This window comes from Electrophorus electricus, chromosome 4 (assembly GCF_041902795.1).
Source record: "Electrophorus electricus isolate QZ-2024a chromosome 4, ASM4190279v1, whole genome shotgun sequence".
In the NCBI taxonomy this organism is placed as follows: domain Eukaryota; kingdom Metazoa; phylum Chordata; class Actinopteri; order Gymnotiformes; family Gymnotidae; genus Electrophorus; species Electrophorus electricus.
This window is the reverse complement of record NC_137500.1, coordinates 23,464,079-23,478,568: the sequence shown is the minus strand read 5'-3', so window position 1 is coordinate 23,478,568 and position 14,490 is coordinate 23,464,079.

Below are 14,490 nucleotides of genomic sequence, written 5' to 3'. Positions count from 1 at the left end.
CCTAACAGAAGTCACCGTTTTCACCTAGACACCGATAACATAACCAGAACCGAACCTTCCCCTTAGTGTGTAGTATCTCCTGGGATCTCCGAGTTTATATTATATTTCCAGGATTGTTAGCACTTCTGTGGGATTTGCTCAATTGCGCTTTTTGAGTTCAGCACTGAAGTTAAATTCAGGCGTACCATGCGCATAAAGTGATTCTGATCCTACTTCGGATGGAAATGGACCTAAACCTGAAAATCCTTCAAATCCTGGAGCACCATCTCACCAGCACTATTTTGGGACCCCTTCTGCACTAATGTTAGCCAGACTAACCTGTCATAGTGAATTTAAAGAAAGAACTAGAATGTCTCCCAGTGTATGGGAGCTGAGTCAGAAATAGCCGGGTTTTTTTTCGTCCTCTCACCAAACAGCGTGCCAGGCAAATATGCCCAGTGTGCCAACGTTGGCATGCGCACTCAAGGTTGATGACCCCCCCCGAGTTACACATTATAGACCATCTGGTCCCATTCACAATTTGTGTAAGCCATCCTCCAGCTCTTCATCAATGGTCAGTTGACCACAGGGCCAGTGCTAGCTTGATATATTTGGGTAGCACATTACTCTCGACTCAGCAGTGAGATTGACGTGTAAAAAACTCCGCCAGCACCGCTGTGCCTGATAGTCTCATACTGGCACGACGCCTACCAGGCTACCAGCGTGCCAGTGTCACCGCTGTGTTGAGAATGGCCCAGCGACAGCTAATATCCGGTCAGCAGTGGTCCTGTGAACTGACCGGTGATGAAACGAGGGTGACTGGCCAGCTGAGCACGGCTACGGATGTACCATAGCCAGCAATTGTATGCCTATAAACAAGGCTGTATGATTATTTAATAAAGTGGCTGCATAATAAGGTGCATAAGTGTTTCTAAGATGCCACATACTGTTACTGAGAACTAGGCTCTAACCCATGAATGCATGAAAAAAAGGTGGGTGTATATTCATTTATTCTAGTCCAAATACCCTTTCTCTATGACATTTCTTAATAATTGGAGCAATGGGTCCATTTATGTTGACAAGTAATATTTTTAAGTAAAGTTTTATTTTACATTTTATTTTATTTTATTCTATTGTTTCTGTGTACAGAAACCTAACCCTTTTACCTTTTACCTTAGCTTGTTATTATACGTGATATTGTGGAATTCTCCCGTCACTGTATTCGGAATTCTGCTCCTAGCAAATGCAACCTTTCGAAAATCTAGCTAGACTAAAGGAACTAGGTACAAAAGAAGCCTTGCTTATGCCACCATGTCTGTGGACATCAATCCCGCCAGCTGTGCTTTCCTGCACGTGGTCAGGAAAGTTCTCCTCCTTGTGGTCTGGGCTGTAGTTTATATGCAGTCGCACGTGCTCCACCGAGAGCACACCTGCACAGACAAAGCTCGTCTTCTGTACAATCCACCTGCGCCCTCCGCATCTCACTGCTCCCCGTCTCCCTGCCCAGCTCCTGCCCCCCCCCACACACACACACACACGCACACGCACACGCACACGCACACGCACACGCACACGCGCACGCACACGCGCTCATTAGCAGCGCTCTGATAACTTGGTGACGGCTGCATCGTTCCCGAGTCCTGAGTTTTGTCTTTTAATGCTGAGACACTGGAACATAAGACCACTGAGTTTGATCCAAAACATACCCACCAGCGGTGAGTGGATCGCACTTGCATTTACTTGGGTGCAATTTGGAATATGATATTGAAACCTTTGGTTTTAATTGATTTAAAAAAAAATATATTATTTTAAACTCATAACATTTAATTAATAAACAGCATGCTGGCTTACATTTCACTGAATGAGTTTCACTGAATCGTCCAGTTGATTTTCAAGTAAACTTTGGCAAGGCTCCTTGGTCTTAGACAATATATAGTGGGCTACAAGCACATACACAAATGCATACACACACACACACACACACACACACACACACAGACCACACTTGCACACATGCACCCACACCCACACACATGCACACGTATGCACAAATATACATGCGTGCTTGTGGACTTCCAAGCCAACATGTTAGCGTTGAGAGTTAGCTATGTGTTCATGTGTATGGTTTAGATTGTGGGATCATTTAACCAGTGTGTTTTACACAGCTCCTCAGCTCAGAGAAATAATGATGTGGCCCCTTGCTGAGGGACCTCCTCTGTAATTGGGGCTTTTCTTTCACTAATGCACTATTTAGGCCCTGCACCACTTCAGTTAGACACAGAAAAATTGGAAAGTGGCACAATTCCTACGGCTACCTTGAGCCCTTCCAGCTTCAAGTATGGAGACTCATCTCTAGCGCCAAGACGATGGAATGAACTACTGCTGGGTACCCAAACAACACCCAGAGTCTGAAGACTTGTCGCTTTGAAAAGCACTTTAATGAAACCTAATCAGGCACTTGTAAGAAGACTTTAGATTTGATCTTGACCTGTCTTGTTAAGTAACTGCTCTATAGTATTGTAATGTAGCTCTGTCCTGGCAGTGTCTCCATATTAAGGGTATTTTTGGTCTCCCTATTAGTTCTAATGAGACTTTGACAATCATCTAAAGCACTTTTGTAAGTCACTCTGGATAAAACGTCTGCTAAATGCCATAAATTCCATAAATAGAAATGGAAATACTACTGCTATTGATGATGATGATGATGATAATAAAAAACTTGTTTTTCTATGTTTCATATAATGTTAAAAGAAGATGGATGGTAATAATATGAACAACACAAGAAAATCTCTCTCTGCACTTTGTCAGGAGCTCTGCATTTTGTAAGGTTTGCCTTGACATTTGCCCTTTAACTTCTTAAAGTGTCTGATCTTCACTTCAGAGTGGCAGGGGCAGACTGCTGCTCCAACAGAGCCTTGGAGAAACTCTAACATCTTAGCTGTGCCTGTTTATGAACATTTGAGGAAATAAAAAGCTCCCTGTCTGTCTGTCTGTTTGTCTGTCTGTCTGTCTCTCTCTCTCTCTCTCTCTGTGCTGCTAATACTGAGAATGGCCATTTGGTGCTATCTGTTTGACTAATTGCTGAAGTTGGAAGCACTTCTGAATTAATAGATTAAAAATGTTGAAATGTAAAAGACCATTATAGAAGTAATTTATGATGCATTTCTCTATGGTAAATGTGCTAGCATGTGTGAATAATGGCTGGCACAGCACTACACTGTTGCTGTAAAACTGTTAAAAAATTACTACATGCTTATCCAGCCAGGTATGAAATTGCTGTTGTGTTTGGCATTAATGCATTTGTATTTAACCCCCCCCCCCTCCCCCCCCGGATAGGCCTTTGTGCGTGTGCATAACTATGCTGGCTGTCGCACAGCACCAACACTAATGACCATATAGGGAGTGTGTGTGTGTGTGTATGTGGTGAGCTGAGTTTGTGATTGTGCGTGTAGTGCGCTGAGTGTGTAACTCTGAGTTTGTGACATAAATAGCAGGGAAATTGAAGGCAGTGGCTGCCTTGTCGCTGTTGTGCTGTATGACCATGCCAATCCACAGGTTGCTAGCAAGAGACAGCAGTCGGTGCAGAGCAACCCGGGAGCTACCAGACAGGAGTCAGTTAGGAGCAACCCAGGAGCTTCCAGAGACAGGAGTCAGTGCGGAGCAACCCAGGATCTTCCAGAGACAGGAGTCAGTGCGGAGCAGCCCGGGAGCTTCCAGAGACAGGAGTCATTGCGGAGCAACCCGGGAGCTTCCAGAGACAGGAGTCAGTGCGGAGCAGTTCGGGAGCTTCCAGAGACAGGAGTCAGTGCGAAGCAACCCGGGTGCTTCCAGAGACAGGAGTCAGTGCGGAGCATCCCAGGAATGTACAGCCAGTGCTGCTGCTAACTGCACTGATCAGGCTCCTCGTCCCCACATCCAGCCAAGCTTTCACTGTCATTAAGGGGGTTGCAATACACGAAACAGCGAAGCAGCCTTCATCCTCTCAATCATTCATTCTCTTTATTTCATTCTCTATTCCTCTCTCTCTGTTTGTCTTTCTTTCTTCTTTCTCTTTTTCTCCCTCTCTTTCTTTCTGTCATTATCCAGGACCTGCTGCCTTCTCTTGCTGTCTGGGGCTGTGTGTTACAATGCCTGATCGCACATCATATTCAGCCTACTGTAAACGCCCCCAATATCAATCTGGACTGAGATTTCCATTCTGTTGTGCTTTCGTCCTGTGAGAGTCTCAGGGGGGTGGCAGCCGGTCGATTGCTTGCTCTCCCCCAGGGCACACGCTCCAAGCCCCAGGATATAAAAACAAAACACCGCTACAACAACTACAAAAAAAAACTAGATTAAGTCCAAGATGGAATTTCTGATTTTTTTACTCTGTTTTCTCTGAAAAGGTGGGAAAAAGCTGGAGTGTTGTGCAGTTACCCCAACAGGGCTGGAGGCATTGTGCAGCTACAAGCCACCGCTCCGATTGGTGCTGTTTATGCACCATTAAAAGATAAAGACTCCACGTTTAAGGGTTTCGGCATAAGCAGATAGACCGAACAACAGATAAACACTAGAGAATAGATGAATATGTCAACAATAAACAGTTGGAGTGTCTGGTGTTTTCAGATCAGCCTCAGCCTTTCTTGGAGTACGGTTAAAAGTGTTGTGAACAATTTCCTGGTGCGAAATTGGACTATTCTTCAAGAACAGTAGATATGTCGTCAGTTGTACCAGCTGGGGAACAGGCACAATGAACAAAGGGTCCTTTTGAGTTTCTAAAAAAAAAAAAAAAAACAACAACAAAAAAAAAAGACGACACAAAACAACTGCAGGCTACAGAGAGAATGCACAAACACCCCACTAGACCGCTGTCTTCTGCATCAACCTTTCTCTCTTCATCTCAAAGAAAGAGAGGGGCCCTGGCACCAGGTGCCTACCAGCGCATGGCAATGTGCTCATGAAAATTCAAAGAAACCAAAACTGATCCAAGAGCAGCACTCATTTTGAAGGATTTATGGCTTTAACCTATGAGAGCCAGAAACAGTTAGATGCAAGGCCTTTTATATGAGACTTTTCATAAAGCTAAACACCATAATTCGTAGCAGGGAGATACGCAGGTTGAGATTGACACAACTATAACAGAAACGCAGACAGAAAAGATATACCACCAGAAAGTGCTATGGGAAGCTAGAAACAACAAAACAACAAAGGTCATGGCTGCATGTGCACAGACACTGCTGAAAAAAACAACAGAATGTTGCAAATTAAGGGGAGGCGCCAAGGAGATGGAACAGATTTTCCAGAAGCTGCAGGAAAGGACAGGAAAGCTCTAGAACAGCCTGTAGGATCTGTGACAATGGCCCAAGGAAATAATGGTTTCATTAGTTGGTTCTAGCTCAAAAATCACTTACGAAATGCAGACCTTTCAAGATATTTATATGTTGGTAGATAACGAAGCACAGGCCTGCTTGAGTGCTCATTTGTGAAAAAAGTTTTTGAAGCCAGTTGTGGATATTTAGAGCTGGAAAATGTGAAGGTGTCAACCAGTAGTCCTTCTGGTTTTACACTGTGTGCACAGTTATTAGGCAAGTTATATTTTTGAGGATTCATTTTATTATTGAACAACTACAGTGCTCTCGGTCAATCCAAAATGTTAAACCTCAAACCTGAATATTTAAGAAAGTAAAAGTGATGTTTTGGCTGTCTTGGGAGAATATCTATGTGTACATAATTATTGGTCAGAATTATTATGCAACTAAATGAAAAATGCAAATTTTCCCATCTCAGTTGTTGATTTTCATCTGTTAAAGTGAGAATAATAAAGAAACAACTGAAATTGTACAAATAAACATTTCTGACATTTAAAAAAAAAAAATTTGTGACCAATATAGCCACCCTTCTTTCAATAACAGTTATAAGCCTTTCATTCATGGAGTCTTTCAATTTCTTAATCTGTTGACAATCAACTTTTTGTGCAGCAGCAACCTCCCAGACACTGTTCAGAGGGCTGTACTGTTTTCCTTCACCATAATTCTCCCATTTAAGAAGGGCCCACATGTTCTCAATAGGGTTTAGGTCAGGTGAGGAAGGGAGCCATGTCATTATTCTTTCATCTTTAAGGCCTTTACTGGCTAGCCACACAGTGGAGTACTTCAATACATGCGATGGAGCAATGTCCCGCATAAAAACAATGGTCTTCTTGAAAGATGTACACTTTTTCATGTACCACTGCTGGAAGAAAGTGTCTAAAAACTGACAGTAGGTTTGGGAGTTGATTTTGAGTCCATCTTCAACCCAAAAAGGGCCAACTATCTCATCTTTAATAATACCAGCCCATAGCAGTACCTCACCTCCACCATGCTGACTTCTGAGTAGAAGTGGAGCTTTGTATCCATTACTGATCCAGCCCTGGGCCCATCCATCTGGTCCTCCAAGAGTCACTCTCATCTCATCAGTCCATAAAACCTTTGAAAAGTCTTCAGACATTTCTTGGCCCAGTGCTGATGTTTCACCTTATGTGTCTTGTTCAGTGGTGGTTGGGTTTCAGGGTTCCTTACCATGGCCATGTCTCTGAGTACTGAACACCTTGTACTTCTGGGCACTCCAGGTAAGTTGCAGTTCTGGAATATGACAGCACTGGAGGATAATGGGCTCCTGGTCATGTCACGTTTGATTCTACTCAAATCTTTGGTAGTTAATTTGCATCTTTTTTTCTCAACACATTTCTTGCAACCCTATTTGTATTTGTATTGACTATTTGTAACAAAACGTTTGATGGTTCTGTGATCACACCCCAGTAAGAGTGCTGCATCCCTATACAATTTAATTTTCACAATTTTTGATTTTTCAGAGTCAGGTAAATCTCTTTTTTTTTGCATTTTTTTGCCTGAGGAAAAGAAGCGGCCTAATAAATATGCACATCTTGATTTAGGGTGTGATCTCCTTAGGCCACACCCTCCTTCATTACACAAATACACATCACCTGATATGCTTAAATCCAATAAGCATTCAAATTTATAAAGCTTGGAGTTGGAAAATATGCATAAAAATCATGATATGGTCAAAATACTCTCTTGCCTAATAATTGTGCACACAGTGTATTAAGGAAGAAAAAGCATACAAGCCAGTTTTATAACATGCTTTACTGGATGGCACTTTGAGCTCACACTGGCAGCAATCTGTTTCAGACTTGGGCGTAGTTTCATGTTTTTCTCTTTGCTGGCAATAGTATCTCCACTTATGGACACAGTTTCCTCCTATAAAACTTCTAAAATGTCCCCACACTCACATTTCACTGGTCACAGGGTATTAAGTAGAAAGAAAGAGAAAAGAGCACAAAGAGGAATATGCATTTATAACACCCACAGGACACAAGGTACTTTGTGCTTTGTAAAGTCCATTAAAGTCAATTGAGCAGCCAAACGTAACAACTGTGGAGTACAACAGCTGTGCATGGCTCCGGTCCTCCAGGGGGCGAGAGGGAGAGAAAACTGCCGGTGTACCCTTCTAGCAGTCCCAAAGCTGAACATTCCGTTCCCGCTGATGAAGACGTATATAATCGCCCCTGCAATTGGACTCGTTCAACGTTGCGATCAATGACCATCAGTCAAGACTTGAATAGAGATAAGTAAGCTTTCACGTCGGCTTGATGAACCCTCAAAAAGAACGTCCCTTCAGGACTGCGCTCAGATTACCTCACGTGGCTCAGACACAGCGGAGAAAGTGGGGAGAGCGTCGTAGTCGAAAGGCCTGCAGTAAAGCCATGGCACTGTTTCTCATTGTTGCCTCACTTTCAAGTATGGTGGCTGTTCTCAGCTCAGATATTTGAGGTTTTTCCCAGCACTGCACCTGACACGATGGGGGTGGGGTGTGTGGTGGTGTGTGGGGTGTGTGTGTTTGACAGGCAATGTGAAGCCGAGCTGCCACAGCTCAGCATCTACCACAGATGAGCTAAGCAAGTATGTGGTGGGGGATTCAGGTTAGAAAGGATTTGGTGATTTGGCCAGAGTCTCGGTGTGTTTACAGAGCAATCTCTCATTGGGAGGACAGGGAGATGAGAATCCATGGAGACACAGAGATTCTCTCTGAGTGTATTAGATATTAAATATTTACAATGGTGGCACTTAATATAGAGAATAATATTTAGAAAAGTAGCACAGCGAAATCCTTAGTTGAGTTACTTGTGATGGTAGAACTGGCAGCTTGCGTTGAAAAAATGTCAACCGCAGAAACAAGTCTGTTTCAGTGACGGAAATGTGATTTTGTGGATGAGAGAGGAGCAGGCCGCGCTGATGTGTGTGTGTGTGTGTGTGTGTGTGTGTGTGTGTGTGTGTGTGTGTGTGTGTGTGTGTGTGTGTGTGTGTGTGTCATCGATCTAGCACGGCCTGTGCCTGTGGAGGTGCGTTGTGCGGTCAGCCCAATTACTCACGCAAATGCCAGAGCCAGGACAAAGGGCGTATAGGAAGAGCTATGCCCTTGTAGGCCTCATCCTGGAAATGTCACATGTGAAATGCCTAGCTCCGCCCTCTCTCGCTAGCTCCGCCCCCTCCCGCTCGCCGCGCCACACGATGATTCAGCTCAAAGTGAATTATAACGTAACCGTTAACTCAAACGTAACCGTGGTGCGTTGCTGGATGAGAAGAGAATGTGGAAGAGGGAAGAGAGGAGAAAGGAAGGTAGAGTGATAAGGGCCAGGAGGGAATGAGACTGTGGAGTTCGTGATGGAGGAAAAAGGGAGTGCGGCGAGGCTGCAGAAAAAGAAAAAAAAAAAGCCCTGAGCCAAGCAAATATAATTCTGTGCCTGCCCCGTACCATTCACTACCTTTGTCAGTTCAGCGCTAACATGATTCAGTGTGCACGCTCGCCGCAGAGGTCGTGGTACAGCAGATCTACGTGCACCCGAACACACCAGAACGCACTAACTCAAACTTGTCACGCGCTTCCAAACACACCAGCGAGCATTAACTCAGACTTGTCAATTGCACCCAAACACACCAGTGAGCACTAACTTAGACTTGTCACATGCACCCGAGCGCAGCAGCGAGCAAAACATAAACCTGCCATATATGTGTTTATCTATTGTGCGTGTAGTGCGCTGAGTGACTGTGTATGTGTAAGTACATTTAGTTGGGTTACGTTTGACTATTTAACTAACTTAAAGAGACCGCATTTTCAGAGTAACAGAGTAATTATGTACGCAGGATTCTCCCCCTCACTCATCCTTCCACTGAGTCGTAATTACATCCGTGCTTTGACAAACGCATGCCTGCGCTCCGATGGCAAATTCATACCGATAACCGCGGGCGCCCTGCCCGACAGGCAGCCTCGAGCCGCGTACAGTCACGCACGCTTAATTTGCTCCTAAAGATTTAATTTCAGATTGAAAGTTCAGGTTGCTACAGCTGCCGAGAGTGCCGTCTCGGATCCGTGGGACGAGGCACATGTTAAATCGCGACTCTGCGAGAGAGATCCATTTAAAAGGTGAAGGCCTCTTGGACTATGGGGAATCGATGAAGATTTATAGTCCCTTTGGACAGGTAGGTGGTTTCCTAGCCAGTACTGGCCTGCTCTACAGAGCGCACACGCTGCACAGAGCCGGGTTATTTTGAAAAGAGGCTCGCGGAAGCTAAATCGCCGAAACGCCCTCGGACAGGAGGAAGAGGAGGGAGACTGTGGAACTCGCTCGCTCTGAACCACTCGACCAGCCGAGAAGCGCATGATCACTTCATCCGTCTGACTAATTATGGTTACGCAATTGGTGTGTTTTGTTGTCGCAGAATTAGCGTTTCCAAGGCGATGCTCCGTGGATTGCACACACATTGCATGGTAATGAGACAGAGCTGTTACTGGCCTGCTCCTGTTAGCTCAGCTGGGCCTAACGGCCATTATACACTTAACGTGCTGCTCGGTGCACGTAGACATCTCGGACAAAACACCCTTTAATAGCTGCTGGGTTTTTCGTCGTTGCTGTATGACTTCTGTTCAGGCGCATAATTCAAAACTGTTGATGCTGTTTGTGGAGGAGTGGGCTGCCATGCTGTAGGGTTGTTCACCCTCTGCTATGAGCCGTATTAGAATAGCTCAGTCCGCGTCTGGCTCCCAGGGAGATGATTCAGTGGGAATCTGATTTGAAAGTGAAATCATTAAGTCTTACTTCTTGTTGCTAAGACAAAACCTTCTAAGTCATTCCTGCTCCCGTCACTTTGAAATGCGCTGCTATGAATTATATTACCCCAGGCGTGTAATCCGAAATGTGGTTTCGTAAGGTCATTGTTTTCATATGAGAATAGGGAAATGGATTAAACGTATTGGAAATACATAAGCCGGCATCGGTCGGTTTGAATATAGCGTAATTGTTTTCACGTAGGCATGTTTTGCGGCCCCGATTCTGCGCGGTGAATAATGACTGGATATTATTCCGGAGACGTAAACCGCGAGCGCGACGACACGACGGAGCTGCTACGGGGAGCCAGGAGCGTCGCGCGCTAATGTGACATCCAGGACGGCACTCGCGCGCGCGCCGCTCCGTTGCTATAGCCTTTAGTTTCTCAATACGTGCTGTTGGCAAACACTGAATACTGTAAATAAGTGACTCAAGCCTTCAGGAAAGTATATATTCATAAGGGTAGTCAGCTTTTATGTCAACATAGGAAAGAATTAAACTAGAAGCTTGAAAACAAGTGTGAACAAGAGCGCAAGACGGTTTTCTCCAGCGAGCGCGTTATTAGTCATACATTATCTCTCGCATGTTCCGCGTGGCGTGTGTATGACTCTATCTGCGTGCCAACTGCGTCTGTGTGTACGCTGCCTGCTGTGAGACGATCGCAGGAGGCGACGGTTTGCCTGATCCGATCTGTTTCCAAGTTCCGCGCAGCCCCTGCGCACTAATTGTAGCATGTGAGAGTGTGTTATCAGGCAATACCACGAGGTAGTACTGCCCCTTTGTTTGTGCGTCTTTGTGTGTGGGGGGAGTAATATGTCTTGTAGGCTATTCCTGATTTCGGTTTACAACTTACTTCAGATTAATTATTTAGATCAGTTTGCTGGTGCTTACGACAGCCAAGCTCCCAGCCCACCCGTACCAGGTATTCAGTACAGCTCCTGCCCACCTGTACCAGGTGTTCAGTCCAACTGCCAACCTACCAGTACCAGGTGTTCAGTACAGCTGCCAGCCCACCTGTACCAGGTGTTCAGTCCAACTGCCAACTCACCCATACCAAGTGTTCAGTACAGCTCCCTGCCCACCTGTACCAGGTGTTCAGTCCAACTGCCAACTCACCCATACCAAGTGTTCAGTACAGCTCCCTGCCCACCTGTACCAGGCGTTCAGTCCAACTGCCAACCTACCAGTACCAGGTGTTCAGTACAGCTGCCAGCCCACCTGTACCAGGTGTTCAGTCCAACTGCCAACTCACCCATACCAAGTGTTCAGTACAGCTCCCTGCCCACCTGTACCAGGCGTTCAGGTGAGGAGTCTCCCACCATCAGCACACTCACTTCAGCAGCAGGACGCCACAGGGCTCTGATGCCATCACAAATCCTTTGATCCCCAATCCCTCCATAGACATGTGTATGTGTGTGAGAGAGAGAGGGAAAGAGAATGTGTGTGAGAGGGAGGGGGAGAAAAACAGATATGTAACTTCTCTTATAGAGTGCAGAAATTCCCCTCAGCACCGTATAGTTCCTATGAGCACTGTTCTATCCACATGTGCCTTCATAGGAACAAGACAGCGAGCACAGAAAAAACAGCATGTAAACAGCTGGAATGTAGAGGCGCATGTTTTGCAAAAATAACACATGCTAACCAGTTACTGAAAACCATAAAAGTGCTTAAGAAGATGTATTCTGAGGATGGTATCTGTTTCTTCTGATCTTATCTGTTTCTTCATCAGATTTATCTGAAATGAATTATTTACATCAAATGGGTCAGGTCACCTAATTGCTCCTCTAGGGAATGAACTATTTGAATTTGAATTGCACTGAAGTAAATTTTTATGATAGCCATGAGCCTTGTTTACATTATTTAAAAATGAAGAGTAATGTACCAGGCAAGAATACATATTTTCTGTAGGCTTTATAGGCTTTATCTTCAAGGCTGTATACTAGGTCTTGTTCATAAGTGATCAACCTATGTATGATGAATATGAATGCGAATAGCTTTATTGTCCTTGTACATATGCAGTACCAAGATACATAGAACGAATAAAGTATGAAAAAAAGTATAAAATATAAATCTAAAGTAAAAAGACAGGAAAAGAAGTGTGTATCTTGTGTGTGCATGGGTCTCATCCTTGGATGTCTCTGGATGTGTGCATGGGTCTGATTGGTGGCGTCGGATGCGGGGCAGCGGGGCCTTGTGTCAGTGAGAGTGGTGATATCCGTCTGCCAGCTCAGACTCACTCAGCTGTGTGCTGATCTGATTGGTTGGAGGCAGATGATAGCCTCGGCCTACCCTCGGAGGGTGGGGCTGATAGCCGTCCGGCCCCACGACAGGCTCACACAGCTTGTGAAAGCAGTGAAAGAGGCTCCAAAATGGGGCATGGTGAGAAGTCATCTGTGGATACAGGTTTAAGGTCATGCAGATACCTGTCGAAGACATGGTCTTGCCATCTGGAAGCCATGCACATTGCCTCTCCAAAACCTCCATACAATTGATTTGTCATGGAAGAAATGACGATCTAGAGGCTACAAACTTCATTAATTAAAGATAAATCATGACTCTGCTAGCAATTAGACTGCAGTCTGATTGAGCAAAGGCGCTATGCATTAGACAGCGTTTTAGAGTATGTATGTAGGCCTGCCGATATTCTAAAGATGTTATGACAGCAAAATATCCTAGAACCTCCAGGATATCTCACGGAAGCACACTCAATTCAGAATTGTGTATTGGGTGGACAGAACCAAGCACTGTGATGCAATAAGATGAAGTGTCTGAAATGCTACTGTGCCAAAATCATGTCGGAGAACTGCCATCATTTGAAATATGCCTTTCACCAAATATGCCTCCAAAATAGGCCATATTATGTACTGTGAAATGTAATCATATTCTTCATGAATCTTCAGGAATGCACTGGGGAATTGCAACAAGGTGCCAAAAGTGCTATGCGAAGACGCTGGCATGGATGCCGCCTGTTTTCGGGTTAGGGGATCTCGCTGGTCTGACCTCATTTTAATGATTACCGCTGAAGGAAAAACTCCTTTCTCCATAAAGGGGACGCTCTCTGCCTCTTTTACGCCTCCCAGGTATTCGGCGCCAGCCGGAGATCTAAAAGCCAACTCCAAACTTTAAACAACTTCAGGCAGGTTTGTCAGAACTGCTGTGATGGGCTGAGAGGTGTGTATTGGGGGGTGGGGGGCTGTTTTACTGTACTACAGTCTACTGTCTTTGCAGCAGTGCAGCGTTTATAGCTTTCCGAGTTCGGAGAAGAGAGAGGAGCGGTATACAGCAAACTTCCCAATCAGGCACGAACACTCAAAAGCCTTGGCAAGCAGAGGTTTATATTATGGGATTATATGAGTTCGCCATACGCTGCTACCTCAATGTGCAGTTTTTTTTTTATTTATGTCCTAATTTAAATTCAGACAATCATTTTTAAGAAAGTAATGACCATGTTAATTATGAACATTTTTGCTAAATGTATCTGTATATATCATTTAAGAAATCAGTTATCACCTTCTAAAAATATCAGTGAAGATTTGAGTTTGTAATTGACTCGATATGAATCAAAGACATTCGTGCCCATTTCAGGGTCATCTGTCTCATTGCAGGCTTTTCTATCCTTCTCTCCCAAACAACCACCGTCTTAAATCATTCTGCAAAGGGTGCAGGTCAGAGAGGCCCCAGACGTATAGTCCGTGGTCTGGAGATTTCACAAATTCTCCACGGTTTCCTGTGTGGTGTGAAGATGCTGTGTCATAAAGTTCAAACGCTGCCAAGGTCTTGCACCGAGTTTATTTTCAAAGCTGGCGGAGAACCTGATTATCCCTTGAGCCGAACCCTTTAGTGCGGCGGAACATTTTTACAGTACTCTTCTGAAACTGTTCTCTCCTCCAAGATCTCAGAGACTCCACATAATGGAAAGGGCTTGATGGATTTGTGACTAAGCACAAGTAATAAATTCTTAATGTGAAATTATAATTCAAAACACATGTATTATTTCACAAGCCATATTGCATAGGGGTTCCATCTGAAAGTGAGAATATGTAAGAATGACTCATTCGTCCAGTCAGGATGCTGGGGCAGTTAGGACAGAGCTAGGCCTCTAATGGCCTGAATGTGAGGCTACACCATTCATTCCCATGACCTAATCCCAATCCTAATCCCAAATCCACATACAGCTCTGTACCAGTTTGTAGTGTTCTTAAAGTCCAGCATTTATCAACTTCACCACTTTCTGTAGTGTGTGGGTAAATACTACTGATAATATTTGCAATGCTTTTCCCTGTATTTGGAAAAGAATGGAAGGGCCCATTGACTCAAAACACTTATAATGGAAGTCCAGGAGCACTTGATGGAGGGGTTCCTCAGCAACA